The sequence below is a fragment of the Cherax quadricarinatus genome, chromosome 34, assembly GCF_038502225.1.
Source record: "Cherax quadricarinatus isolate ZL_2023a chromosome 34, ASM3850222v1, whole genome shotgun sequence".
NCBI classification, from domain to species: Eukaryota; Metazoa; Arthropoda; class Malacostraca; order Decapoda; family Parastacidae; genus Cherax; species Cherax quadricarinatus.
Window position 1 is genome coordinate 12,055,679 of NC_091325.1, and position 26,023 is coordinate 12,081,701.

A 26,023-nucleotide genomic window follows, 5' to 3' on the forward strand; every position below is an offset into this window, starting at 1 on the left:
TAGTCCATAAAATTAAAATGACTGGCATTAATATATTTTATTGAGCTGGTAATTATCAGGTTGGGCTACATGTCTTAATTAAGCAATATATATCTAGTGTAAAATGTTCCCGTAAAATGTTCCCATAAAATGCGCTTAATCATAACATAGAAAAAATAAGGAAAGCGTATGTTCATTTAAATAATTAATGAGCAATTGTACGAAAAAATAATTCTGCATAATGTTTGGTAATTCCGAAATTTAAACTTGTTTTATGGTAAATTTAGGTGTGGCAAGGTAATTAAAAACCTCTCTTACAAGATACATATACATATATACCATCAAGACATTTCTATAAACACAGTGACCTCACCCTTGATCTATATTGGTATTGTTAATGAAGACAATAGGACTAGAAGGAACTTAGAAGCCGCATTCCTGTAGCCTTCCGACACCATAGAACAAAATCAGGCAGCCTTAAGTATCGCCACACACTAGCAAATCAAACAATTCAAAGCAAAGCACATTGGTAAGTACAATTGGCAACGACATCCAAGTACACTCCCGCAACTGATAACTAACCTTTCCTCTGGTTAGGTTACATTTTTCTGTTTATTCTGTTATGTCCTTTCATTGACTTTATAATGTTCTGCTAAGAACAAAACGTTATCTATAAATAAAGGGTTGATCTGCACACAACGTCTCTTGCCATATTTGTCGGCAAGGTTTGCCATTCAACAAGACACATCCTAAAATACTCATCTTGCGACAAGTTCCTAGAAATTATAATTTTATGATCGTCTCCGTTATCACAGACATTAAATGGAAGGAGTATCTCATCATTTCGTGACAGTTAACAAATCGTTTAAATAATACTAGGAAACAAGCAGGCGACCTTGTAACTGCAAGTTCCCAAATGCTCTAACTGTGGCCGAGTCGGAATACCTGTGGACTACAATATCAAGGACGATGCGTTGGTTTCCAGTGCTCCTTACACGAGACGTTAATATAATCTCTGAGAAAGGGTGGCAAGCCAGCAAAGAATGTTGTAGGCAGCAAGGTAGTGCTTGGTGTCCGTGGATGCAACACACTCAAAATAAACACGTGATTTAATAAATGCAATATAACCACTTTAGAAAATTGAAAACCTTAAAATCCCCAGTGCTTTCGTTTCATTTGCATCGTGTTTTTTTGTGATTTTTCTTGCATACATGGAAAGTTTAGAGTATGTGAGAAATTCGACCTGTGATACAAAAAAAAAAAAAATCATAACTCACAGCATAGAGTGGAAAATAGAGGACGGTTAGGTCTGTCGAAACCTTTATCAAGTTAATCGTGACATCATTATCGTCAAGGGTGGACAGAGACGTTTAGTTTCATTTTCAATTTGTAGATTACTTAGGATTGTTTCAGCAACGGTAGTGTAACTTTTATTCTCCATTATAAAGGTTTTTATTTTTAAGTGATACGACTGTTGTTGACTTGAATATCTAAATAATATGCTTAAGTTTGTATAAATGGTTTAAAAAAAAAAACCGACAAGTGAGACACTTCTGCAATATTAGAATATCTTTATTCTAGAAACGCTTCTCCCGCCAGTGTATTCTTCGGTCCAATTCAGAGAAAGGTTCAAGATAAGGAGGAATTTGAGGTAATCAGTCCCTCAGCCTGGAGCCGATGTGTTCAGACTATCAATCTTGATGAAGGTACAGCATTTGCCTGTAGTGGCTTATATATTGCAGACAGATGAGGTGGAGCAGTGGTAGATGGAGTCATCAGTGGAGAAGCCTACTAGTGGAAGTAGATCATGCCTTTAGGCAGGGCAAGTTCTGAAGAATTTTCTTCATCAAAATTCGAAAATGTTGCTGTATCTGACAGAATCTGCATAAATGATTTAGAAAACCGACAAGTTGATAAATGAAAGAATTGCACAACATTTGGGTAACTTTATTCTGGAAACGTTTCGCCAGCCAGTGGTTTCTTCAGTCCAGTACAGAGGACGGTGGAGATGAGTAATTTTCAGTATATAAACCCCTTCTCCGCGCATATGCTGTACTTCCAGCACCAATAACAACATCCCACGACCCTAGATTCGATACTGTACACGATAAAGATATCGACAAGTACATTGATTGGAGAAATGTATCTTTCTGTACCACAGCAAATTATCCTCAAGATATGGAGCCATCTGAACTCAAATCTCACCTCATCAACAAGACAGTCAAGTATGTCATCGAATCTTCTGCAGAAGCTAGTAACATTGAACTTTCAAGACTTATAAAGCATGCTGAAAAATTAATTCAAGATCCTCGATACCGACACTTGTTAACTCGTCTCATGATAATTCCTCTCCAACGATTTAAACGTCTTGGAAATGGAGCTATACTCTCCAAGAATACTTTCTTCGTCAAAAAACGCCACAATTCCAAATAACCACCAAGCCATTATGAAATGACCAATCAACGTTGAGCTCCTCCCTTGTCGCCTGCAGCCACCAATCACCATTAAGATGCAGCAATCTTCCATCCAGCAAGATGCAGTCAGCACCTGCAGAGTTCCTGCTGTCTTCTATGTCGTCTTCGTCATTGTTTATCCAGGCTAAGCAGTTGGGTCTAGTCCTGACTCTTCTTTCTTCGACTCAAGACATTCCTCTCACCATCTATTCTTCGCACTGTCCTCACTTGCCCCTCGCGGGTCCTTACCTGTGAGTCCTATCGATGCTGTACTTTTATCAAGACTGATGGACTTAACACATCTACTGTATCCTCAGGGATTGGTTACCTCAAACTCTACTTCCATCGTTCTCTGAACTGGACTGAAGAAACCACTGGTTGGCGAAACGTTTCCAAAATAAGGATGCCCAGATGCTGCACAAGTGTGTCATTTATCAATATTCTTAAGTTTTAAACTGGTGAGCATTAGTCCAAAAAATTTTTGATGGGCAAAAAAAACTATTTTAAAGTTATATTTTTCGCTCCTTCCCTAGGGCATGTTTCCTTCTCATTTTGTTTTAAAAATACTGATGGAATTGATGCAACACCACAATAAGTGCAAATGTGCTGCAGTTAGTCATCATTTAAATGTAGTACACTTCTTTCATTAGGTGGATTTTTTTTATCTGCGGGGAAGTCCTGAACCCCTAAGGGTCCTAAAGCACATAAACCCTACGGAATACCAGGTAACTGTGTGTTATCCAAGGAAGGGCAGGATAACTGCTTCCTTGGATCGCCAACTTCAAGACATTCTCCCTCTTCGTGAAGAGATTTGCTGGATTATGGTACCAAATACACTTCATAAATCATAGGAGGTTTCATATCAGCTTTCGCTCACGTTCTTAAATTTGATTCGTTTTGCTTGTCTCATTATTTTTTTAAACAGTCTGAGACTTTATTTTATCTCTGCTTCACTACCTACGTATTTTTTTCATAATTTCTTCAATTATTGTACTTATAATTCTTTCCTCTCTAAATAGTTTTCTACAGAATAATTCCTCGTTTAACAATGAAAGGTACATTGAGAATTTTTGGACCAGTTTCTGAAGAATATGCATATGCGCTGTGATATAATAATTACTTATTCAGTACAGATTTCAGAGGCTGAGTTACATGCGAATTTACATGAAGACTTTTGAAAACATGTGTTTTCATGTCCTGTAAATATCAGGTAAAAGGCAGAAATGTCTCCTGCTTGTTCAAATATTCTTACTGAATATTTTTAATTACTTCACTTTGCAATATGTCATGGAAGACCCTTTGTACATTCTCTTCCTCTTTCTCTTGTGTTTTGTCGAATGATACATAGTCTTCTGATGACTGACCATTTTCATGTATTTCATAAAATGTGTTCCAGTTCGTTTAAACAATCAGCTCACATCTGTTCTAGTGTCAAGGCTTTGTTATTATTATTATCGTCTACTTCTTCTACAGCTCTGTAATCATTCTGTCTTATACACATGTGTATAATAATATATATTTGTCAATGAATTTCTCTTCTCCAATTTAGTGAAACCAGTTTCTTGCATAAATTGGTTTACTGTGATGAATATCAAATCGTAATTAAAAATATCCTGGTATAATGATTTTTCAAGATGCCTTTACAAGCCAAAGTGTGACTGCATTTCCTTTAATTACTTGTAATATTTAGCGGTTTGATATTGCAAATTGTGCTGCCGAGGTCTGAGCAAAGCTCAGACCTCGGAACACAACTGTCCTCAAATATTTGTAAAGTTATACCATGAATTAAGAATAGATCCTGAACTTCACCTTACAAAACAGACAAATCAAATTCGATAGTAATTATGGACAAGGTAGATTATAGTGGATAAATGAGCATGCTATTAGAAAACGGGGGATCTTATGTACCTCTTAAACTCGACGGGACCACGCAGCTCCTGTGGCATGGGAAATAATTAGGTTTCATCATAGTTCCCAGTTCCTAGGATCAAGAGCCCTTCGCTGCCCTTCCCCATTTTCTTTTGAATAGGTTAAAAATAATTCAGTATTTTCTTTGGGTACTTTTTTTAAGTATTTCCTGTATATTTTTTAATAATATTCATAATTATAGCACATTTTATGCACAGGAAGTCTCATTGCCATAGAACACTAAACATTTCCATCTCATACGTCAGTAAATTATTTTAGATATTTTTTTTAATACTGAAGTCACGGAATCTTGCTATTAAATATTTTCATTTTCATAAGCATGTGTCAGGTTTCAGATCAATTTCGTTATATACATAAATTATTTAGAGCTTACATTTGCCAAATTAAGTACAATTATTATTTATTCTGAACTTTTTTTTTTAGTCCTATGATCTTTTCCTTCAGTACTCCACGAATATATTCTGCTAATTTTCCAGAAATGACATGTTTGCTTTTCTCCATTATGTACGATTATATCTGTTTTTGTTCCAAAGATCACCGACCCCCACGGCTTCCTCCGGGACAAACATCTTAAATAAAAAAAATAATGTAACAGAAATATCTATTACAAAGCTATAACGCAAGGTAAACATAAACGTACACTTAATGCAAGTACAGATTTGTGAGACATAATTGTCATTTTATATAGGCAAGAGGAAAAACGAAAAGTCTAGCAAGCCTAGCCTTCATTTCTCACTTATAACAGAATGGTAATACCTTCCTGGAGGATTCCTTTGCCAACCTTCTACCTATTACGGTTGTAGAAAATATTCCTGCTTTTCATCATCCTTCTTGTTTCCTACTTAAAATATATATTCCAGTTACATTCTGTAATTATGATATATTTGCTTGGACGGTAAGAGACCTATCACACACTACAAGAGATACTTATTGCCTTTACTTATATACTCCTAAATAAACTACTGAAGAACCCTATTATTATTGTTTAGAGTTAACGGGAAGAAGTAAATCAATAGTGTCTCTGGAATGGGAGGTAATCAGGTTTGATCTAAATGGAGTGAAGAGGCAATCTATTGCACTCAAGTACTCGATTTTTTCTTTTATACGAAGAGATAAAAAGATAAAATCAAAAGAGGAGTACTCCAAGGAGACAGTTCTCCAAAGAAGTTTTCTGCAATGTACCAAGACCTTTGCAGAAAGCTTAGCAAGAAAGTTTTCTGTTTCATCAGAAATCCTTTCACTGATATAGTGCTATCCTGAAAATTGATGAAGTAGAAGACATGATTAAAAAATCTATAATAAAGAAACAAGAGGGACTCGTGCAAAGCCTAATTATATCCAAAGTGTACTAGAAAGATTTACAAATTCTCTGCGTTCAGGAGCCAAATTCTATATCACTGAGAAAAACATTTAATATTTTAAGACAATTATTAATACTAAAAATTAATTCTAAATGCTGAATCATAGAAAATTTGAATGATTTTATTACAGTGATCAAATGTTTCTACTAGTGTTCCAAAATATAACTGCATCTTCAGAGGTTTACCTTAAGCTGTAGTTTCAGATGCAATTAATAGCTGGTTGGAGGGTGAAACACAGACAGGTAGTGAGTGAGTGTGTGAGTGAGTGTGTGTGTGTATGTGTGTGTGTGTGTGTGTGTGTGTGTGTGTGTGTGTGTGTGTGTGTGTGTGTGTGTGTGTGTGTGTGTGTGTGTGTGTGTGTGTGTGTGTGTGTGTGTGTGTGTGTGGACAAAACACAGAATCCTTCATCTGGACAACGCTTATCTCTAAGTAGAGGTTTTTCAAGGTTTTACTTGAAAAGCTTAGATTTGAAAAGCAAAATTTTGACGAAATAAAGATGTGTTCTCATATCTGTCTTTGCTCACAAATTGGTTTAATAATTAAGCTATTAGTAATAATTGGGCGTAAGCAATGCAATTTTTGCATGTATAAGTCGAGCACTGACCCATTTTTGCATAGACAAATAGGGTCCTTATTAGAATAAATCTTTAAAACTCCTTAGAAATATTAAAATGAGGCTTGTAAAATATCGACACCATGCCCAGCCCTTCTAGGGTAGGGTAGGTGCCTGAGCCGGAGCTTTCAGCTCACAAGACTGTCATTCCCATTAGCTCCCTTGGGGCGGGGATGGCAGACCAGAGAGGTCTAGCTTGTGGCTAGGCCTGGGGACAGTTGGTCCCAAAGATGAGGAGGTACTTGTGCCTCCTCCCATGGGAGACTTAGGTCTCAGACACTCCCTAAATAGGGAGCCAAGGCCGGGCCACCACTTGGAAAAGGCCCGGGCCGGGAGAATACCGGCGAATCTTTAATAATAAGGCTTGTAAATGCTTATTCATTATTATACACAACGTGAAGCGCTAAAACTGTAGGGTTTCATACAGCATTTGAGCTACAGAAGGTTAATCAGGTTGGTTCCAAGGGTAGGAAAGGTACAATTTCTGGTATCAAGAGCCTTCCACCATCACCAAGGGAGCCCCTCCCCCCATAAGGGCTAAACAGATTACTAAAGCTAAGAATTAATAAAACCAAATAAAGCAAATGAGTTCAACAGCTAAACACTGAGTAATGGAAATAATGTATCAGTAGAAGGGCAAAATGACGTCTTTATTGGCCTGAAAAAAAAGGAATCATAGAGAACGAGACAAAATTCTAGGCAATATAACAATTACAATAAGGGCATAAATAATAAAAACATTTATGCAGCTACCAATGTTAATGAAAATGATTATTAATTCACTATACTATGATGCTTTTAATAATAAAAAAATATGCATATCTGTTCGATTTTTTCGAAATGCAGATGAATTATGGCACTTTTCTTAATAGACTTAGTACGCCAAGTTTCTATATTTTGCATAGAACAGTATACATTATCCAGCAATGTCCAGAGAATGTACAGTATTCATAAGGCACAGAGTGTGCATCAGTAGAGCACTGGCTAGGCATAACATTAATAAAATCCTGATTAGGCAAACCATTCGTAATAACCAGGCAATCCTACTATTTGTAATATGATCTGTTGGATCAAATAATATAAAGAACTGTAGGATCAAAGAATATAGAGAAGTGTCAGTTCAAAGAAGGTTAATACCCAGGGTAGGCACAGCATGGGCAGGAGAGAATCACACGATGGTGGAAGGTTCAACATATGATTGAAATTGTACAGCTGATTGGAGTTGGGTGTTCTTTCTGTTGTATGGTGTTTGTTTGGCAATAATGCATTGGTATGTTGTTGGTATGTTGTTCTGAAGTAGTGGTGATGATGTTACTGTGATTGTACTAGAGTGACGGTGATGTGATTGTACTGGAGAGATGCTGAAGTGGTTGTACAAGAGCGATGTTAATTTCTTTGTACTGGAATGACGTTGATGTCTTTGTACTGGAGTGGCGTTGATGCCTTTGCACTGGAGTGGCGTTGATGCCTTTGTACGAGAGGGATGTTGATGTCTTTGTACAGGGTGAAGTTGATGTCTCTGTACTGGAGTAATGATGTGTTTGCATTGATATGATACTGATGTGGCTAAAGTGAGTTGAGGAAATGGCAGGGTGGCAACTTATTATAATGAGAAAGAATGAAGTTGGTGGAGCAATTCACAAATAACTTGCATTAATGAGCCTTATGACGACGATTCGGTACGTCCTGGACCACTGACAAGTCGCAACTGGTACGAAAAAGAAGAGAAGACCAGAAGACAGGTCAGAAAAGGAAGGGAAGAGATGATAGTAGTAGTAATAGTCGTTGCATAGCAATATAGTAACAGTAGTATAGTAATATAGTAGCAGTAGTATAGTAATATTGTATTAGTATAGGAATACTGGTAGTAGTATAAGAATACTAGCAGTAGTAGTATCAATACTAATAGTTGAAGTAGCAGTAGTAGTAGCAGTAATAGTAGTAGTAATAGTACTAGTAGTATTAGTAGTACTAGTAGTAATAGTGGTAGTAGTACTAGTAGCATTAGTAGTACTAGTAGTAATAGTGGTAGTAGTAGTACTAGTAGTATTAGTAGTACTAGTTGCAGTAGTAGTAATAGCAGCAGCAGTAGTAATAGTAGTCGTAGCAGTGGTGGTGAATAAGGAATTAGCAGAAGCAGTAGTGGAAATAATAGTAGTAGAAGCAGTGGTAATAAAAGAAGTAATTTAGTACTACTAGTGCTCCTACCTCATTACTACTATAACCACTATTGCTACCATTACTACTATACTGCTGCTGCTATTTCTACTACTCCCTTCTTTCTCCCTCCCCCCCCTTCCCTCTCGAAACCTGGTGTCTATCCTTCTCTCATTTACTCACCTCAGTTGTGGCTTGACAATAAACAGAACTGACTAAAACGTCTTGTTAAGTTGTAAGGTAATAAAGAGTACGGGGACTTAAGAGGAAGATGAAGGTTGTTCCAATTCCTCAGCACAAGAGATGGTCAGCATCAAAAGAAGTCCTCTTGAAGGGCCAAGAAGGTGAAGAAACACTAAATCAAAGCATCCACACACAAATAATTAACTTGTATCCGGCCTGTCATTCGGATATCAATGAAAAAATTCTAAGAACTAATCGAGACACAATGTCTATCATGGCAAAGTCTGCTCCGAAATTATGTATAATAAAAAAAAAACGAATTTTCTCAATTTATGAGTTATGATAGTTATGTAATGGTAAACTCTTCATAATCGATTATGAGAAGGTTTTTGATGACGAAAGTGCTGGATGGACTAACGCTGAGGAGAAATGGCATGAAATACCGGCACGATGGCAAAAAAATAAAAAAATGAATAGAGAATAATGCTATTGACAACGTTTCGCCCACACAGTGGGTTTTATCAAGCCACAAACAGATCACATCTGTTCTGAGAATTAGTAAAGAATCGCGTTATACCGCATTTGTTTTTCTCCATGGGATAAAAATATACGTTAAATTAACAAAGTGTTAAATTAATTGAAAGCACATAAAAAAAATAAACTCAACAGCGGAGTACGACAAGGGGATGATTCCAATTTTTTTTTTATCCAGGAAGAAGCACTAAACTCGTTGGGGTCAAACAGTGTATAAGGAATGAGAGGTAGTCTTGTTTAACCCATTAAAGGAAGGTAGCTCGAGTTCCTTGGATGAAGAACCGTTTCCCAGCAACAAGAATATCTCCAAAAACACTATTTGGGATTTTAACGTGATTTAACTCGAAAGGAAGTACATTTATGTAATTCTTGGGGTTAGCTTTGATGGCTAAATTTATCGGGGAGCGCTAAACCCGCAGGGGTCATTCAGTGCCTGGAGACCCGGAAAACATCATGTTGGACGCATGAAGGACCCTTCACAAGGGCCGTCACATCTCTTGAAATGGATTTGTGTACTGCAACTCCGAGGAGACTAGAGAGAGGGACCGGGGGAGGGTTCCTTGATACTGAAGGGCTTTTCATCCTAGGATTTGGAGCTACCCTCAATATCCCAAGATCAAAACTGATTGTCTCCCCTTCCACAGGCGCACTATACCCCATATGGGTATAACGCCTTCTCATAAATAATAATAATAATAATAATAACGATAATAATAAAACAAGTTAAATTTTCCTGATACTCAAGTTGCAAAAAGAATGGCAAAAGCTGTGTATAATCAACCACAGGGAACGAGATTCGATTTTAGTATGGTTAAATGCTCTCATTCCAATGAATTAGAGCTTTATTTCCCTTCCTTGGATCAAATCTAATTACATTCCAGACCTGTTTAGCGTTTTACCATTGAAACAAAAATAATGATAATTGATGATTTGAATAAGACACACACACATTATATATATATATATATATATATATATATATATATATATATATATATATATATATATATATATATATATATATATATATATGTCGAATAAGTAAAATTTGCTATTTTGGCTTAAATGGCAATGCTCTTCTTGCCGAATAAGGCAAGCGAAAATTTGTGTATGCAGTACTTTCGCAAAAATCATTCTGAGCCTAACGAATAAAAATATATTTCATTGTGTTTGTTTATTAAATTATTGTAAACTTATCTGAAACCTATTTAGTTGGATTAGGCTAAATTAAATTGCGCTTGTTATGATAAGGTTATGTAAGTTTTCTAAGGCTCTTTTGGCACAAAATTACTAATTTTTACATTAACATGAATGAAAAAAAAATATATATCTGTAAACGTATAAGAGAAAATTTTAGAAAGGACTTAATTGACCAATTTTACCTATTCGGCACGACATATATACCCCTGTGGTTGTGTATATACATATATATATATATATATATATATATATATGTATATATATATGTATATATATATGTATATATATATGTATATATATGTATATATATATATATGTATATATATATGTATATATATATATATGTATATATATATATGTATATATATGTATATATATGTATATGTATATATATAATGTATATATATATATGTATATATATATATGTATATATATAATGTATATATATATATATGTATATATAATGTATATATATATATGTATATATATATATGTATATATATTTATATATATATATATACATATATATATATATATATATATATATATATATATATATATGTATATATGTATATATGTATATATATATATATATATATATATATATATATATATATATCTGTGTCTATTTGAATATCTATGTGTATATATATATATATATCTATATGTGTCTATATATATGTATATGTGTATATATATATATATGTCTATATGTATATATATATATATATATATATATATATATATATATATATATATATATATATATATGTATATATATATCTCTATATATATATATATGTATATATATATGTATATATCTATATGAATATATATATGTATATATATATATATATATGAATATATATATGTATATATATATGAATATATATATATATATATATATACTCTAAAGAATGAAAGATAATTTTTTTAAAATAAGAAAATGAACTATGTTCTATATACCTGTTTTAATACAACTAAACGTTAAGCTGAATATTTAGTGTCTTATATTTGATATACATTTCTACATTGTTTTTGTCTTAATCTCTCGAGAAACTAATCCCAAAACTTTTATATTTTAAAATCCATTATTATATAATGTTCATTATAGCTACAAGGAAGTTAATTATTATTAATTGATAAGTTTATTGATTAGAGATCATCAGTTAGTCCAATCATTTAATCACATTTAACTGTGCTGCGTCACTTAACTATTCTCAACTCATCCGCTAGTTGAGTGAGGTGTAATAAAAAAACACTCTTCGAGACTCGAGAAACAAGTCTCAGTAAGATTTTATCTAATGAGATAAATCAGGGCTTAACTCTCACCCGTGGGCCAAGTTTCACGACCTCCAAGACAAGTTTCAAGTATTTTTTTTTCCTAAATTTGGCTCTCAATGACCCTTCAAACTTTGCTCGATTTCTTGATAATTAAAAAATTCTCTAATTATGCATTTTTGCAAAACGATTTGAGAGAGAGAGAGAGAGAGAGAGGGATGGTGGGAAAGAGGGAAGTGTAACACAAGGACAGATGGAAAGGAATGGGGAGAGAGAGAGAGAGAGAGAGAGAGATTGAGAGTGAGAGAGAGAGAGAGAAAGAGAGTGAGAAAGAGAGTGAGAGAGAGAGAAAGAGGGATATGAAGACAATGATGGAAAAGAGAGGGAAAGAGATAGAGGGATAAGAATCTAGGGTTATAGGGAGAGATGGAGAATGATGGGAGAGAAAGACATAGATATAGATGGGAGGAGAGAGAGAGAGAGAGAGAGAGAGAGAGAGAGAGAAATAAACAGTTTAGTTCGAGACACTCATTTACATCATTATTCTCTCTTCTTTCTTCGGCCTATTAATATTTTCTTCGTTAATCATTGCGTACAGTCTTTGTACCACTGAGGCGAGGATCATTTCCGTGGCACCTCTTTATTTTTCAGACGCGTGACCCTTGACGCTGCCCAATGTATTTCTAAAACGTTTCATGTAACCAAGACACTCACTCTCAGTAATTGAAAATTATACGTTTAATTTGCGTAAAGATAATGATCATGTGCAAATATAACAGATTATTTACTCCGATCGTCACACAAAAAAAACAAACAGGGGCGAGGGGACAGAAGTGGCATCAAAATTCCCTAATAATGGCGAGCAAAAATTCCTCCGCAATCCAGCACCACAAGGCAGGCAGCGTCTGCCACTTTATTCCAACCCTCAGAGCCGCCAGAGGCTCATGAGGTCGCTGCAGTCATATTCCTTTGATTCACGCACTTCAGCAAGACGAAGCAGCAGTCAGAGTCGGTAGGTGTTAGAAGGTGGGCAAGGAAGGTGATGATTGAGTGGATAAGGGGAGAAGGGGAGGGGTGAGAAGAGGGGGAGAATATCAAGGTAGGGGGAACCGGAATATCTGAAGGGTGTTGTGTCAGAGGGGAGACGGCATCGCCCGGGTGACACTATATGTGGAGGGGGTATATTGGTGTCGAGTCGAGAGGTTACGAGAGAACTAAAGTAGCCGGGTTGAAGGAGGAGAAGGGGCATGAATTATGATTTGCTTAATCCTGTCTGCACGCATGACAAGCCTTAATATCAGTTTATATGGTCAAGATGTTCTTGGAATCACTCCGGTAATAGGCTTCTGCATTTTTTTTAGAGAAGTAGCAGCAACATTATGTGCTCAAGGGCCGTGAAGACCTTTCGGTTGAGCAGCTGTCATGCCGATGAGAGGAGCATATGTCTACCAGGAAGTTTGGTAGACGTCTGCTACATGTGCTGCTGAATACTCGCTTACTGGAGTAATGCATTTTTTGTTAGCTTGATGGGGTGGTCAGCTGGGTGAGGTGCTCAGCTTGGTGAGGTGGTCAGCCTGGTGGGATGCTCATCTTCGTTGGGTGCTCAGCTTGGTGGAGTGGTCAACTTGGTGGTTTGGTCAGCTTGGTAAGATGGTCAGCTTGGTAAGATGGTCAGATTGGTAAGATGGTCAGATTGGTGGGATGGTCATCTTGGTTGGGTGCTCACCTTGGTGGAGTGGTCAACTTGGTGGTTTGGTCAGCTTGGTGGGATGGTCAGGTTAGTGAGATGGTCAGATTGGTGGGATGGTCATTTTGGTGGAGTGGTCAGCTTCCTGGGGTGGCCAGCTTGGTCAGATGGTCAGCCTGGTGGGATAGTCAGCTTGGTGGGATGGCCAGCTTCCTGGGATGGCCAGCTTGGTCGGATGGTCAGCCTGGTGGGATAGTCAGCTTGGTGGGATGGTCAGCTTCCTGGGATGGCCAGCTTGGTCGGATGGTCAGCCTGGTGGGATAGTCATTTTGGTGGGATGGTCAGCTTGGTGGGATGGTCAGCTTGGTGGGATGGTCAGCTTGGTGGGATGGTCAGCTTGGTGGGATGGCCAGCTTGGTGGGATGGTCAGCTTGGTGGGATGGTCAGCTTGGTGGGATGGTCAGCTTGGTGGGACGGCCAGTTTGGTGGGATGGTCAGCTTCTTGAGATGGTCGATTGGTAACTTTTGTTTTTGTATAAGACTGCATTCGCAGGAGTAACATGGTTATGGCAGCAGGGTGGTAGAGAGGTCAGTTTGGTCGAGAGACAGGTGGGGTGGCCGAGCAGGCAGTCGAGCACTTATACATAATTGCGGTCGATCGCTAGCAGGACGAACGTGACATTAAGGGGACGAGGGCGAGGAATGTCAACAGGTTCGTCGTGCTGGAAAAGTTGCGAGTTGGATGGGGTGTGGGGGGGGAGGGGGGTCGATGATGAGGAGGGTGTAGGGGGAGCTGTGATGAGTGGGGGGGTAGGGGCGTCTCACGAGCGGTTAATCATCCGTGTTGCGGTAAAATCTACAGCCATTACCACTTGTATTCTTTCTGTCTTTTTTTTTTTCTGCGTCCCTTTGGCCACAGAGCTCCAAGAAAAGTCTCGATTGAAAATTAGTAGGTAGACGATTATTTATTAGGTGTGTGAGCGGTTGTGGGCGTGTGTGGGCGGAAGGTTCGCGGGCGTGAGGAATGCGTGAGACAGGTCACTCACCCGCTAAAACAGCGAAGGTGGTGGTGGTGCTGGGCCCTCGTCCCAGCCCCGCGGAGAGGACGCTGTCGGAGGACGCTGCTGGAGTACTGACGAAGAATTCTATTGGCGGGGAGCCGCGTTGGAGGATTGTTGGAGGAGGTGCGTTGGGTCACCGCGTGGGAGCGAGCGCAGGCTGCGTGCAGGACTGGCCGCCGCGATCTGAGTGATGGGGGCGCGAGAGCAGTTTAAACACACGCGGCACAAATCGAATATGAAAATGAGAGGCAGGGAGCTGTGAGCGTGGAGGTGGTGGTGTGGTGGAGGTGGCAGCGAGTGTCCAGCTCGCGCACACTGCCTCCTCCTGCGCGGGCAGCGTGACGTCACTATGGCCAGCCTCCCTGCAAGCCAGCCAGCCAGCCAGGCAGCCAGCCAGCCAGCCAGGCAAGGGGCGGTGCTCCGGTGGACCTTGCCAGATACTTCCTGGACACCCGCGCCACCACCGCTACGGCACCACAATACCTCCGCCACCACGAGGCCCCTTACGTCAACAATACAATATCCCCCTCTGCCACGAGGCTCGCTCTACGATAGCCGGTCCTTACACACACACGCACGCACACACACACACACACACACACACACACACACACACACACACACACACACACACACACACACACTCACACACACATTACCACGTTGTTTCAGTAACACTAGGATTCCTTTAGCAGCATGTAAGAGTGGTTAAGGGGTATGAAGAGCCGCTAAATGCAGTGGCTTCTGCCGCAAGGCTCTTCCTCCCCTTCTCTTCCCGTGAAGGTCGTCACAGCTCAACTCGCGGATCTCCCCGATAGTCGTCACTCGCGCCTGAGACGGTGGGATGCACAGCAGTGTTGCGTCATCTCCAGCAACAGGCGTCACCGTCACTCGTACAGTATTACTCATACTTCAGAATAACTGCTGTAAAGGCCGCGGGTAAATATCATTAACAGGAGTATATTCTCAATTTAACACAAGTTGAAACATGTTAAGAACAGCCAGATATTTAAACGTCAATAAAACAGGGAGGTATAACTGCGTAAATTCAACAGTAGGAGCATATTATTTCCAAACTTAAGAGCAACAGAAGGACCACATAACTGACAAAATCTTAGCAGAAGAATGAAATCACTGCTTAAATCCAACTTAAATTAATTAACCGGAAGCAATTAATTTGTAAAATCAACAGCACTTGGGAAATAGTTATTTAAACCAACAGGAGTGGATATCATAACAACGGGAATAAATTCTACATAAAGATAAAAGAGTTTGAGAAGAACACAGTAACTACAGTAAAACCTCCAACAGAAAAATGAGTAGTACTAACAAAATGTTTAATTAATGTCAGGAACTAAAGAAGCAACATTCCAAAGACATACGAAGCAACATTCTAAGCACCCAAGCAAAACTCCATAGACATAAGAAGCAACATTCTAGGCACCCAAGCAAAACTCCAAAGACATAAGCAACATTTTAGCCACACAACACTAAAAACATAAGCAACATTCTAGGGACATAAGTAACACTCCAAAGACATAAGAAGCAACATTCTAGGCACACAAGCAACACTAAAAACGTAAGCAACATTCTAGGGACATAAGCAACACTCCAAAGACATAAGAAGCGACATTCTAGTCACATAAGTAACAACATTCCCAAAACATATGAAGCAACATTGTAAGCACATAAGAACCAACATTTAAGAAGTATTAACACCAGCATTCCAAATTATAAAAAGAAACATTCCAAGAATATAAGCAGCAGCATTTCATAAACATTAGAAGCAACATTCCAAGATCATAGAAGCAACATTCCAAAAACATCAGAAGTAGCATCCTAAAAATATAAGAAGTAAAATTCCAGAAACGGAGAAAGCAAGATTCCAAGAACACAAAAAGCGGAACTCCAAACTAGTAAGAAGTACACACGCACACATATTGTATTATATATATATATATATATATATATATATATATATATATATATATATATATATATATATATATATATATATATATATATATATATATATGCGCAATAAGATCACAGTAAACAAGTGATTTCAGAATATGCAAAAAACCACTGTGAAAGAATAGAGAAATTCCAAGCGCTTTCGTGACTACTCACATTATCATTATTTTGCATATACATTCATACATATATATATATATATATATATATATATATATATATATATATATATATATATATATATATATATATATATATATACATTAAACGCAGTTTTCAAACTTTTTCGGTCGTGTTCATTATGGTTCTACAGCAGCAGTGTCCAGCAGCAGTAAACCATCAAACTGATCGTCAGGTTTCCCCTGATATCTCCTCTCTATGGCGGTTATGTCTTAGTAAAATCTCTCACCGTGGGATTGTATTTCACAGAAACTTTACATGTTTAAACAAAACTAAGTTCAGATTTCAATTCTTAGAAAAAGAAATGTATGAGAGTAACAGGAAAGATCTCCAGCAAAAAAAAAAAAAGAACAGAAAAAACAAAAGAGCAACCAGAGGAAAAACATTAATACAAAAACTGCATCTCCTAAAAATATATGAAAATTCTAGGAACAAAAGCGAAGAAAACACTTCAACACACCGAAAGAGAAATTCTGTTTAAAAATGGAATTATACTTACCACAGAAAAATAATTCAGTTTATTATATTTAATTTAAATGACCTACAACAAGAAAAGAGTCACACCAGTAATAAAAAGGGCACACCTCTAACAGAGACAACTTTTCTTGGTTATCAACAGAAAAAAAAGCACTCCGAGAGCAGAAGTAGACCTACAATGTCCAGAGAACTCCATCAAAATCATAAGTAAACTTTTTTCAATGAATAGGACTGTTTTTATAACCAGCGAAATAACCACTCCCATTAGAAACACACTTCCAGTAACAAGCATTACTCTAAGCAGAAGAAATTTTCAACTAAAAGGCAGAATTCACCAGAGTTATTGCCCCTCCAACAGTACAAAAAACACACCTTTGACACCAGATGAGGAGATTTTCAAGCAAAAGAAACATCTCTTCAAGAAAACTAACAATTTAAGAAAATCTTGTTTAACAAAAACAACCAAACTCCAGCTGAATAATCTCCCAACAGAAGAAAAATTCTTACAACAGTACGAGATACACCTTAAAAAAAATAAATCAGCAACATATAAAATTTCCTTTTACCAGTAGAATAAATATCCCTCCATCAACAAAAGGATCGTTATTCAAACCCAGCAGACAAACACAACAACAACAAAAACTGTTTTTAATATTGGAAGTGGCACCCATCCAGAAACAGGAGCTTTTCTAAAAGGGGGAGATATACCCAACCGCCAACTCCAGAAGTGGATCAACGATAGACGAAGAACTTCTCTAACAACTGAAGGAGCACCTCACCAGCAGCTGAAGGTGCATCTCTCCAGCAACAGAAGCTTCAACAACAAAAGTTCATCTATGAAAAACAGACGAAGCACCATCTCTCCAACAACAAAAAAAACCACCTCTCGATGAACACAAGAAGCACCTCGTATTTTAACAGAAAAATCACCACTCTATAAACAGAAGAAACACTAGCACATCTCTGTCAAAAAAAAACACAAAAAACAAAAAAGAATCCCTTCTCCAACAACAGAAGAAGCACTTCTCTAACAAAAGAAGCATCGCCTCTCCAGCAACAGGAGAACAACATTTTCAGCGGCAGAATAAGCTCCTTTTCAATAACAGAAGAAGCAATTCTTCAACAACAGATGAATCTCTCCAACAACAGAAGAAAGACCTCTCCATAAACAGAAGCAGCACCTCTCTAACTTCGGAAAAAAATTCCTTTCCAACAACGGAAAATTTTCGATAAAACGTAAGCTCTCCCGCAAAGAAGTGCAAGTTCAACACCACAAGCAACACTCCAACAATAGAAGTCAGATTCCTTCATCCAGAAAACTATCTGCTCAACATCTGCAGAAGCATATCTACATTTAAAAAAAAAAAAAGCTCTTCAACTTCAGAAGGATAAAAAAAGAACTCCTTCAACACCAGAAGCAACACACCTATAACAAGAAAAAGGCGTTGCTAACAAGATACAACGCTCCAATAGCAAGACAAAAGTCCCCTAAAAAATATGAAAAACGCCCATCCAACAAGATAAAACGCCTCTCTAAAAAAAAAAAAAAAAAAAAAAGTCCTACTAACAAGAAAAAAGCGCTCCACTAAAAGTGCATCATATTTTGCTAAACACTATGTACTCCATAACATTCTATAACACTTCTTATCCTACTTAAACACCTCATACCATTCAAAAACACCTCATATCACCACATTCATTATTACACTTGCAACAAATATCAATGACACTGGCGCGATGGTCTTCAGATATTGTAAGATATAGAGGTTCTCGTTCGCTAGTTATGTCTCCAAGAAATTAATTACTACCAGACAATTCGAGAAATTCTCGCTTAGATTTGGAGATATAAATATGCGAGACAGTGCGAGTTACGGCAATTTATTATAAAGAAGTTTCGTTCGATATGGAGAAATTTACCAATTCGTGTATTGATGACGGTCCTGGTGGACGAAACTTCTTCCCAATGAAATGCCATAACCCGCATTGTGTGTATACATTTTATCTGTTTACTCTTGGAGACAATTTCTCTAACCAGCTCGTAGCTAAGGAAATTCCACCAGACTCATAGAAATTCCCACGTTACCCACAGGCCTCTCCCAACGTTGCCTTCAAATATCTCACGATTCTCATAAGTGTCTCACAGTACCCATGAGTCGGTCGTCACTGCCACGAAATTCGTGTGCCCTACGAGACATGTGTCCCATGACAACAGACACGATTTTCGTAATTTGTCTGACGATTCCTGACTCTGTCCCGCAATACCCATGTTTGTGTCCCTTGGTACTAACGAATGTCCCATGACAACCTCGTCTGTCAGAATTAATCTATATAACCATTTTCCAACCAAAGTGCCTGCAGTAGATTACCAAAACTCATCAGAAAGTACAGTAAGGAAAAAAAAATCATTGCTTTTATCATATTGAAACCCGTGTGGGCCATCCATTGCAAGGAGTGGTAAAAGTTCGATCCTGCGTCCCCTAAGCTCCAGTCAGATACGCTTAGAAAAAAAACTAGAAATTCAACATTTCTTCATGATTATGCAACTAATTGCTTAATAAAGTTGCTGCAACACTTGTTTTCTATGATACAGATATAATAAATATCTTCCAGATGATTCAACACTATGATAACACACTTCTCCCAAATAAAGCAACACTCTTTTCTGATGATGCAACACCTTCTAAATAAAACATCACTGCTTCGAGATTTAATATTTTTCATCTAATTCAACACACCTTTCAGTTGATGCAAAACTGTTTCCAGTTATGTAACACTTTCCAAATAATGCAACATATATTCCAGAGAATACAACAATCCTTCCGGATGATGCACTATATTCCTTCCAGATGATACTACACTACTTCTAGATGATACTACACTACTTCCAGATGATACTACACTACTTCCAGATGATACTACACTACTTCCAGATGATACTACACTACTTCCAGATGATACTACACTACTTCCAGATGATACTACACTACTTCCAGGTGATACTACACTACTTCCAGGTGATACTACACTACTTCCAGGTGATACTACACTACTTCCAGGTGATACTACACTACTTCCAGGTGATACTACACTACTTCCAGGTGATACACTACTTCCAGATGATACTACACTACTTCCAGGTGATACTACACTACTTCCAGGTGATACTACACTACTTCCAGGTGATACACTACTTCCAGATGATACTACACTACTTCCAGGTGATACTACACTACTTCCAGGTGATACTACACTACTTCCAGATGATACTACACTGCTTCCAGATGATTCTACACTGCTTCCAGATACTACACTGCTTCCAGATGATACTACACTACTTCCAGATGATACTACACTACTTCCAGATGATACTACACTGCTTCCAGATGATACTACACTACTTCCAGGTGATACTACACTACTTCCAGGTGATACTACACTACTTCCAGGTGATACTACACTACTTCCAGATGATATTACACTACTTCCAGGTGATACTACACTACTTCCAGATGATACTACACTGCTTCCAGTTGATACTACACTACTTCCAGGTGATACTACACTACTTCCAGGTGATGCTACACTGCTTCCAGATGATACTACACTACTTCCAGATGATACTACACTACTTCCAGATGATACTACACTACTTCCAGATGATACTACACTACTTCTAGATGATACTACACTACTTCTAGATGATACTACACTACTTCCAGATGATATTACACTACTTCCAGATGATACTACACTACTTCCAGATGATATTACACTGCTTCTAGATGATACTACACTACTTCTAGATGATACTACACTACTTCCAGATGATATTACACTACTTCCAGATGATACTTCACTACTTACAGATGATATTACACTGCTTCTAGATGATACTACACTACTTCTAGATGATTTTACACTACTTCCAGATACTACACTACTTCCAGATGATACTACACTACTTCTAGATGATACTACACTACTTCTAGATGATACTACACTACTTCTAGATGATTCTACACTACTTCCAGATGATACTACACTACTTCCAGATGATACTACACTACTTCTAGATACTACACTACTTCTAGATGATACTACACTACTTCTAGATGATACTACACTACTTCTAGATGATTCTACACTACTTCCAGATGATACTACACTACTTCTAGATGATACTACACTACTTCTAGATGATACTACACTACTTCTAGATGATACTACACTACTTCTAGATGATACTACACTGCTTCCAGATGATACCACACTACTTCCAGATGCACCACTTCTTCCGGATGACACTACACTCCTAGATGACACTACACTATATCCAGATGACACTACACGCCTTCCAGATGAAAGTACACTCCTTCTAGATGGTACTACACTCCTTTCAGATGATACTACACTCCTAGATGATATTACACTCCTAGATGATACTACACTCCTAGATGATACTACACTCCTAGATGATACTACAATCCTAGATGATACTACACTAAAAAAAATAACATACCACGGGCGGGGTTAGAACCTGCGATCAGAGAGCCATAAAACTCTAGACTGACACTATATCCAAATGACACTACACTCCCAGACGACACTACACTGCTTCCACATGATACAATATTCCTTCCAGATCATACAGTGTTCTTTAAAGATGATGCTTCTCTCCTTCCACTTAATACAACACTTCTTTCAATTGATACAACACTTCTTCCAAGTGATACAACACTCTTTCCAAGTGATACAACACTCTTTCCAAGTGATACAACACTCTTTCCAAGTGATACAACACTCTTTCCAAGTGATACAACACTCTTTCCAAGTGATACAACACTCTTTCCAAGTGATACAACACTCTTTCCAAGTGATACAACACTCTTTCCAAGTGATACAACACTCTTTCCAAGTGATACAACACTCTTTCCAAGTGATACAACACTCTTTCCAAGTGATACAACACTCTTTCCAAGTGATACAACACTTCTTCCAAGTGATACAACACTCTTTCCAAGTGATACAACACTTCTTCCAAGTGATACAACACTTCTTCCAAGTGATACAACACTTCTTCCAAGTGATACAACACTTCTTCCAAGTGATACAACACTTCTTCCAAGTGACACAACACTTCCCATTGAATTAAATACAACCTTACAGCAAAATAATCCTCTTGATAGAATTGTTACTTTATTAAGACTATGAAGAAATTTAGGCATAAAACACTTTATAAAATAATTAAGAACCAATATAAATTTCTGAATATACATATATAGGCATCACATCTTTAATAAACATCCTTCATAAACTACTACACATCTTACATAAACTAAAACATACTATATATGCTCAACAAATCCTACAAACTTTAGCGCATCCTTCATAAACTACAACATCCTCAATATGCTACAAGAACCTTCAAATTTGCATCCCTCGAGACGAAAACAAAAACCATAACTAACAAGCACCATCACTATTACTTTTCTCAACATCATCACTACTTACATCATAATCACTATCGTCACCAACATCACTATTAACACAAAGGCCAGAACAGATATCATAACCACTACTATCAACACGATAACCACTATTGCTAACATCACCACTAGTAACAGCCGGACTCAAGTGTTTCATCACCATCTAATGGCTCCACCAACAATACACCAGCTGGAACCTACGAGACATCTACATCATCACTACAACTTCAACATATAAATTTAGCTTTAGTTATCGTAGTCATAAGGCTATGGAAACACTTTGAAGAAATTGAGTAAATTCTCGAATTTTTTAGAAGTTCCTAAATACATACCGTGAAAAATGCGATTGATTATTATTATTATTATTATTATTATTATTATTATTATTATTATTATTATTAAGATAAACGAGAGAGTTAAAAGTAACTGAAACAATGAATTTATATTTTTATTTTGTCATGTGATTGATAGTTAAAAATGATGTTTAGTTACCTATTTGTAACTGCGTATTTAAGAGAAATGGTGCGAGTTCCAGCTCTTGGTCCCACCTTTCAACCATCTAATAAAGAGCTTAGAATATGATAATAACTGGGAAGCACTCCCGATTCTGGAAAATGGGGGTAATCAGGTTTAATTATAGGAAGGAAATGACAGTTTTAATTCCTAGAATCAAGATCCCTTTTCATTCTTCCTCTGTAAAGTAAAAGCGATGTGTTGCCCTAATATCTTATTACCTTAGTAAAATGCAAAGAATACAATAGAATAAAAGAAAATGCTAGAAGAATATTTCTTATATCACCACATATAGAATATATCATATAACAGCACCATATAAAAGTTTTTTAGATGGAATCACTACAAAAATGTCTTATGTTACGGAACCTCAATGATAATGTATTTTATGTAAATGGTGTAGAATACAGACAACCGACAAACTTTCAGGAGACTGACTGACCACATCGACTCCAGGCTGGGGATTGATAACCTCAAACTCCTCCTCATCGTCCACCATTCTTCTCTGTGTTGGAATGAAGAAGTCAATGGCCTGCTAAACGTTTCCACAACAAAAATTCCTAAATGTTTCATAAGTATCTCATTCGTCAACTTGTCAGTTGTCTAAACCATTTATATCATATCTGTCAGATACAGCTTGCCTGTCCTATAATCATGACCTACTTGAACTAATACATTTTTCACTAGTGACTCCACCTCCTACTGCTTCGCCTCATTTGACTTAAGTTTATCAGCCGTTTCTCTGAGTATATGCTGTACATATCTCAAGACTGATGAACTGACCACATCAACTCCAGGCTGAGGGACTGATTACCTCTTACTGCTCCTCATCTTCCACCATTCTTCTCTGTAGTGGACTGAAGAAATAACTGGCTGGTGAAAAGTTTTCACAGTAAAGATTCTCAAACGTTGCACAATTGTCTTATTCTTCAGATTTTTTTTATTACAACACTGCCATCAGAATATTTCTCAAGACATTGCGATCAGAAAGTTTATCATAGTGAAAAGATTGTAATAGCTTCTGCATCATCAGTGACCAGTGAATCACCAGCAATTACTAAGTCAGCAGACTCTGAGTTTTCAGCGACCACCGAGTCTCCAGTGATCACCGAGTCTCCAGTGACCACCGAGACTCCAGTTTATAGGGAAAACAAAATGTATAAATACGTAACTTCTATTCTTATTTTATCATGCATTTTCGAATCAAATTAATTTTACCATTGTTTATTTTTTAGCCATACAAATCCCTATTTTATACGTCATTTACGTCTCTGTATCAGTAAAACTAACGTTATCTTCCATGAAGCACACTTTGTGTGTGACCCAGGACACTACAAGATGCTGTACAGTAGCGCAGGATCACGAAGCAACATCTCACATAACATTCAGCACTCACCATGGTGTCTCGAGGATGTGTGTGTGTATGTGTGTACACTCACCCAACTGTGTTTGCAGGGATCGATTCATAGCTCCTGGCTGTCAACTTCTACTGACCAGCTTTAGTGACTTCTTGTCATCATAGCCCGAGCACACGAACATTTGAAAAGGTTATACAAACTAATGTGTTTATCTCTCACTGTGTGTGTGTGTGTGTGTGTGTGTGTGTGTGTGTGTGTGTGTGTATTCACCTAGCTGTGTTTGCAGGTATCGATTCACAGCTCCTGGCCCCGCCTCTTCACTGGCAGCTACTAGGTCACTCTTCCTGCTCCATGTGCTTTATCATACCTCTTCATAAAGCTATGTATGGATCTGCCTCCACTACATCACTTCACAGACTATACCACTTCCCGACAACTCTGTGACTGAAGAAATACTTCTTAACATCCCTGTGATTCATCTGAGTCTTCAACTTCCAACTGTGACCCCTTGTTGCAGCGTCCCATTTCTGAACATCCTGCTTCTGTCCATGTCGATTCCTCTCAGTGTTTTGTATGTCGTTATCGTATCTCCCCTATCTCTCCTGTCCTCCAGTGTCGTCAGGTCGATTTCCCTTAATCTCTCTTCATAGGACATACCCTTTAGCTCCGGGACCAGTCTTGTTGCAAACCTTTGCACTTTCTCTAGTCTCCTTACGTGCTTGGCTAGGTGGGGGTTCCAAACTGGTGCTGCATACTCCAATATGGGCCTAACGTACACAGTGAACGTACAGTCCTGAACGATTCCTTATTAAGATGTCGGAATGCTGTTCTTAGGTTTGCTAGGCGCCCGTAAGCTGCAGCAGTTATTTGGTAGATGTGCGCATCAAGAGATGTGACCGGTGTTATACTCACCCCAAGGTCCTTTTCCATCAGTGAGGTTTGTAGTCTCTGGCCCCCTAGACTGTACTTCGTCTGTGGTCTTCTCTGCCCTTCCCCAATATCCATGATTTTGCACTTGGTGGGGTTGAACTCCAGTAGCCAGTTGCTGGACCAGGTCCGCAGCCTGTCCAGATCCCTTTGTAGTTCCGTCTGGTCCATGTCCAATTGAATTCTTCTCATCAACTTCACATCATCTGCAAACAGGGACACTTCGGAGTATATTCCTTCCGTCATGTCGTTCACAAATGCCAGAAACAGCACCGGTCCTAGGACTGACCCCAGTGGAACCCCGCTCGTCACAGCCGCCCACTCTGACACCTCGCCACGTACCATGACTCTGTTGTTTTCCTGACAGGTATTCTCTGATCCATTGCAGTGCCTTCCATGTTATTCCTGCCTGATCCTCCAGCTTTTACACTAATCTCTTGTGTGGAACTGTGCCAAACGCTTTCTTACAGTTCAAGAAAATGTATTCTATCCACACCTCTCTCTGTTACTGCTGTCACCCTGTCATAGAACTCCAGTAGGTTTGTGACACAGGATTTCCTATCCCTGAAACTGTGCTGGCTGTCGTTAATAAGCTCCACCACTCTTCTGATAATCTTCTCCAAGACATTGCATACTATACATGTCAGTGACACTGGTCTGTAGTTAAATG

General features: G+C 38.0%; 1 protein-coding gene across 3 annotated transcripts in view; it reads right to left on the minus strand.

Annotated features, from left to right (window-relative positions):
* Positions 1-26,023, minus strand: part of pdm3 (pou domain motif 3) — a 1,342,109-nt gene that overhangs the window by 1,017,620 nt on the left and 298,466 nt on the right. Inside the window, exon 1 of one of the 3 annotated variants that reach the window (XM_053783632.2) lies at positions 14,424-14,937. The exons of 1 other annotated variant lie outside the window; for it this stretch is intronic. The gene's annotated coding sequence lies outside the window, so the exon portion shown is untranslated. Of the gene's footprint in view, positions 1-14,423; positions 14,938-26,023 lie in introns of those variants that run through there. One more of the 3 variants, XM_053783635.2, reaches the window with a different exon arrangement.